The following is a 6,000-nucleotide window of genomic DNA, read 5'->3' as shown; positions in this document are numbered from 1 at the left end:
AAGCGTGGAGCCAGCATTTAAACCCAGCCAGTCTGGCTCCAGAGGCTCTGGGCTTCCCCACGCTATCTCACCTCTTCTCTGCATCTTTATTGCCTGGCGCATAGGAGGCTCTCAAGAAATTTTTGCTGAACGAATGGATCCCAGTGGCATCTTCAGGGAAGCCTTCTAGTGTTTTTTCTCTCTCCAGGATTTCTGGCTGGGTCCCTCTCCCATGGACCCCTCTAAACCCACCCACAGCAGCTGCTAAGGAGTCCTGCTCTCCTCAGGGAAAGCATGCCCTCTTGGGCTTGAGGCAGTGGCCTTGCGTGACCCCCACCAGGGTTCCCTCTCAGCCTTCTGCTCTCATTCCCTTTCTTAGAAAGAGTTGCTGGAGACTCCACATCACTCCTAAGAATGGCAATTTTCATGCTAGGCTGGGGGAATTAAGAATGATTTTCTCGGGGCGGGGGGTGGATTTTAACTGGACTTTATTCTCACTACTTTTTTTAACTCTATAAAAAGTATATGTGTTAACTGGAGAAACTTACAGAAGTAAACAAGGGAGAGAATTTTAAATGGAGGATATTTTTGCTCTTTATTCAAAATATTCTTTAATATTTAAAGATCCTTACAGTAAAAAAATAAAAATGAAAAGAACCCAAGTGATTAGACATTATGCGTTAGGGAGAGAGAAAACCTTTCTAATTCTGACTTGTTCTCATTCAGCGTCTCAAGACCTTGACAACTGCTTTAATACCTTCTGCTCCTGTCCTAAAATGGTGACATGATCCATAAGGTAAAGGCAGACTTTCAAAAACTGCCCTGATTCTCCCATAGTCCCTGAAGAGAAATGGCAAAGTGTGTCCACGTTCAGCCCGGGATACAGGAAGGCACGCAGAAGAAAAACTATACATTCCACCCTGGCAAGGCTTTGAGGGCTTCTTACCAACCCTCCCGCAGAACCCTTTCTTCTTTTCTACAAAAACTGGTCCTGGTCATATACACCTAAATATATTCATGCAGCTTTGCAACTGAGTTTCAAAAGACATTCCTTTGCTGGAAGAATATTGGATTTTTCTATGAGTTCTTAATATTTCTGCCTCCACTAATGAGAACTTACCCACTCTCATTTTTGTAACATAAATTACAAAGGTGATACAAATTTATGTATCTAAATGTAGAACATTTAGAAAATACTAAAAATGTGCAAAGGAAACGAAAAGCATCAGTAGATCCACCTTCCTGAGAACCTGGCCCACTCTGGAGCTGTGGCTCTGAACGTGGATAGGTAAGTGGAACGGGAGAGAAGAACACGTGTAGGGGGATATCTGTGTCCTTGGCTGGTCCCAAATGCCCTATATGTGGTCGTGGCATTCCGATCCCCTTTATTTTTTTTTTTTAAATTTTTTTTTTTCAACGTTTATTTTATTTTTTGGGACAGAGAGAGACAGAGCATGAACGGGGGAGGGGCAGAGAGAGAGAGGGAGACACAGAATCGGAAACAGGCTCCAGGCTCTGAGCCATCAGCCCAGAGCCTGACGCGGGGCTCGAACTCACAGACCGTGAGATCGTGACCTGGCTGAAGTCGGACGCTTAACCGACTGCGCCACCCAGGCGCCCCTCCGATCCCCTTTAGAAACTGCTTCCTCATAAACTCTCTTCCCCACAACCAACCAACCAACCAATCAATGTGTACCACACACACACACACACACACACACACACACATACACATATGAATACTGTGGTAGTACAAGGACATGTCAACACCAGTCAGTCCCAATACCATTTTCACAGGGTTAGGCATAAAACCCAGCCAGTCTAATCTAATTCCTTCGGGGGGACGTTTCCTAACTGGGTGAGAGAAAGAGATTCCCTTCTGCTCTGGTGGTAAAGACGGAAAGATGAGCTCCCTGGAGCCACTAGCTACAATGGCTGTAGTCCCGTGGAGAAGGTTGTTTCAGACAATGAACGGAAGACAAGAATACTGAAGAATCTTTCATCGCGTTTGAGTCCCTGGTGTGGCTGTTCCTCGCCGTAGCTGAACCTGCGTCAGGTTCTCTCTGAGAGCAGCGACTTCCTGCTTTGCCCAATTTGATTACCGGAGCCTGTACGTTTCTTTTGGTCTGAGGTATTTTGAGTTGGAAAATTCCTCACGGAATCAGGAGTCTTGTTTAAACAAACACACCTACGTTACACGTAAGGAGAAAAAATTAGGGAGGTGCATTCATTTAGGATAAATTTTAAAAATTTATGCAAAAGAAAGTGTCGGGCCTTGCCCTGCCGCGCCTCGTGTGGCCTGCTCTGGATCTGACCAGAGGTGAAGGTGGCATACCCCTTCTCAGACAATCCAGCTAGCTGTCACCACTCTCACAGCTCTCATAGGGGTTAGGGGATGTGTCCCAATACTGTGGGAGCATGAATCCTAGCCTAGCCTTCTTATTCACGCTGTTTCTCTGGAACTGGGTTTCTCAGTTCTTAACAGGGAGGTGAGCCGACTCTACCGTAGACAAGATATTATTGTCTAGTGTCCTTTCTGCCCTTCTACCATTAAGCCAGGCGGGCCACCATTCCCTGTGCATCCAGTGGTCACTGAAGAAAGACTCTGGATAGCTCAGCTCTATTGTCAAAATCACCCAGACCCCACCTCACCTCACTCCCAACCCTTTCTAATCTGCTTCTAACTCCTGCTTCAGATTTGTGTCCCAGATTTTGACTCCCATCCTGCCCCTTTGTTTTTCACAACTAGTCTTGGTTTCACCTGTTGAGCCAGAGAACTCCCCAAGAACTTTTCCTCCCATTTTCCCTACCCCCTCCCTCAGCCCACTTTGTTCCCCTTGAACAAATGGGGAACAAATGGGGCTCCAGCCCCATTCAGAACACAAATCTTAACATTAATTCATTTGGCTGCCTCCCCAGATATATCTCTCCCTCCCAGGTCCCTGAAGGCAGAGGGTTGGGGAGTATAAGCAAAGAGGAAGGATGGAGGTCCGTCTGGAACGGAACAGAAAGGTCCTTCTGGGTTACAAACAGGAAGGCACATTCACATGAGGTAAAAAGGCATTAGTCACCACATGTAACAAGATGGAGGAGTTTCTTTACAGATTCATGGAGCTGAGAAATAAATGGGTCCCATAGTTTACTCTCTTGCCCCATTAGGTGACTTGGTCGGCTTTATCTACATTGAGTGCTGGCTGGGAAACGTTTCAAGGAGGATTTACGGCACCTCTTATTTTGTTCATCTGTCTCCCTATCCAGGGAAGAAACAATCCACATCTTTCTTGTGTCATTACCTAAAATAGATCATTTAACCTTTTTATTAATACAACTTGTGTTTCTTTTCCCCATGGACATTCTAGAGAGCAAAGAAGAGCCCAGAGCTGAGCCAAAAGAGCATCTTGAGAGGGTTTCAGTGACCTGCTGGCCCCTCCTTGTGTTCCTTCCCCTCCAAATGGGGTCCGCCTTTTCTCCTCCACCTCCACTTCCTTGTTGGTTCAATTATGATTGTTCTCTGCCACCTTCCAGATTGGATTCAAGATAGCTGGAAATAAAAAGCACATATAATAGGACAATTTCAAATAAAGATAAAAAATGGTAACAGAATCTATCAGTTGGAAGGTGAACTTGGGTAGAGACTGGAAACTTGGGTAGAAAATGGTAACGGGCAATAAGCAAACCTCTATTTGGGTTCTGTTTTCACTGGTGATAAATACTGATTTGGTACGAGTAAGGGTAGTGCAGTGACTCTTAGCTCAGTGGCTGATTGGTTTTTCCATGATTATTGAGCATTTACTAGTGCCACGCACTGTTCAGGATACAGAGATGCCTAATTTTTTAATTAGGGCATTTTTTAATCCCCATCCTCAAGGTGCTCACAATCTAATCTGGTCCCGTTATAACCGTATGTACTGAAAATACTCATAAGTTTCTCTGTGTCTGATCCACCCACAGGCTCTTCTATGTTATGTGTCATGCCTCATGTAGTTGATGAAACCTGCCCAAAATTATTGGACCAGGGATGTATGTCCAAGCCAAAGATGGCCATCAGGCACTGGACTCAAGGGAAATCAAATATTCCTAGGGACACCTGGTGTGAGATTGACTGTTATACTTCTTCTGTATTACATGAGGCCATGCAAATTTTGGCAGATCGTGTTTTCCAAACTGCCTGTAACATATCTCCTATCCCACTTGCTCTTGACACTTCTCCCATTGAATGGGGGAGTTTATGTTCTCTCCCCCTTGAACTTTGTGACTGCTTCAAGTGACAGAGTATGGCAGAAGTGATGATATGTGACTTCTAAGTCTAGCTTCTAAAAATGCCACGTACTTCCACTTTGTTCTCTTGGGATATTGCTCTTGATATCCAGCTACCATGCTGTGTGGCAGCCATGGAGAAGCCCATGTAGTAGGAACCAAGGCCCCTGGCCCACATGCCTGGCTGGGTTCCGAATCAAACAGCTGGGTACCAACTTGCCAGCCATGTGAGTGAGCTGTTTGAAAGCAGATCCCCCAGCCCCAATTCAGTTGCCCAGATGATGCTGGGCAGAGATAGGCTGTTGCCAATGAACCCCACCCAAATTGCAGACTCACGAGCAAAATAAATGATTGTTGCTGGTTTTAAGCCACTAAGTTTCATTCGTTATTTCTTTATTTGGTGGCCAAATCCTTACCAGAACCTAGGTCCAGAAACTAAGTTTTTTACCTTATCACCCCTATTCCATGCTGACTTTTTTTCTCAGCATGATATACCATTTCTATTGGTCCTGGGGTCCTTCCTTCACTGCCCTCCTGAAGCTTCTGTTACTTCTGGTCTGAATCTGCCCACCTTCAGGCCTTCTTGACAATGACTGACACCTTCTTAAACACCCTCCTATTGCTTATTACTGGGAAGGCAGTTTAGTGTAGCCGTTTAGATCATGTGCTTTGGAGTTAGGAAGACATGAGACAAATTCATAAGTTCCCTAATCTTATCGTAAAAGTATATTGTGAGGGGCGCCTGGGTGGCTCAGTAGGTTAAGCATCCAACTGTTGATTTCGGCCAGATCATGATCTTACAGTTCGTGAGATGGAACCCCACATTGGGCTCTGTGCTGGCAGTGTGGAGCCTGCTTGGGATTCTCTCGTCCTCTCTCTCTGCCCCTCCTCAACTCGCGTGCACGTGTGTGTGTGCGCGTGCACATGTGCGCTCTCTCTCTCTCCCTCTCAAAATCAGTAAACGTTTTTTTTAAGTATATGGCGAGGATTAAAACAAGACGATATATGGTAAGTACTTAGCACCTTATGGCCAGTGTTGCTACCTCATCAGATACCCAATATTCTTTCACTGCTTTGAGAAGCAGACCCTCATTGTTGGGAATGATGATGTACCAACCCTGAGACCCTACCTGTACCAACCCTACAGGTAGGTAGGGTTGGCCTTGCAGATAGGTTGGCTAATGAGATGTAGGCCGAGTTGTTTCAATGGGCTGGCAGGAAAGCTCTTTAGAGGGGCTCGCCCTGTGCTGGTTCCCTTTCTGTCCTTATTGTGGACAAAATGCTGGGGCATGTGTACCGAACGGCACCCCTGAGGATGGGAGCTTTGCACTCATGATAGGGGGGAGGGTTAGAAGGAATCCAGGGTCCAGATGCCCATGGAGTTACCATACCAGCTTACCTCTGTATTGTTTCATGCGTGACCAAAAAAGATCTTGCTTGAAATAATTTCATTTTGCGTGTCTAGTATTAGAAGCTGAACTTAATTCCCAACTGATACACACAATAAGTTCCAGTTAGTATTATTGTTGTCTCTTCATATCCCTTCCCTGAGGCCGTGGGGCTGTCTGCTCTTTGGGTCCAAGCCATCTCGAGGCCGGTCTGCCCAATCACGTCAGTCACGTAGTCACTCTGGTTAACATAGGCAGGACGTATACCCTGCAGCAGACTCTAGGGGTGTATCGATGCCATAATTGACCAGGTTTTACGTTAGTTGGGGCCTTGAAGGGGAATCTTTCTGCTCGTTGTTTGTCAATGTACTGACTG

Source organism: Neofelis nebulosa, chromosome 3, assembly GCF_028018385.1.
Source record: "Neofelis nebulosa isolate mNeoNeb1 chromosome 3, mNeoNeb1.pri, whole genome shotgun sequence".
Lineage (NCBI taxonomy): Eukaryota > Metazoa > Chordata > Mammalia > Carnivora > Felidae > Neofelis > Neofelis nebulosa.
This window is presented reverse-complemented; position numbering follows the sequence as displayed.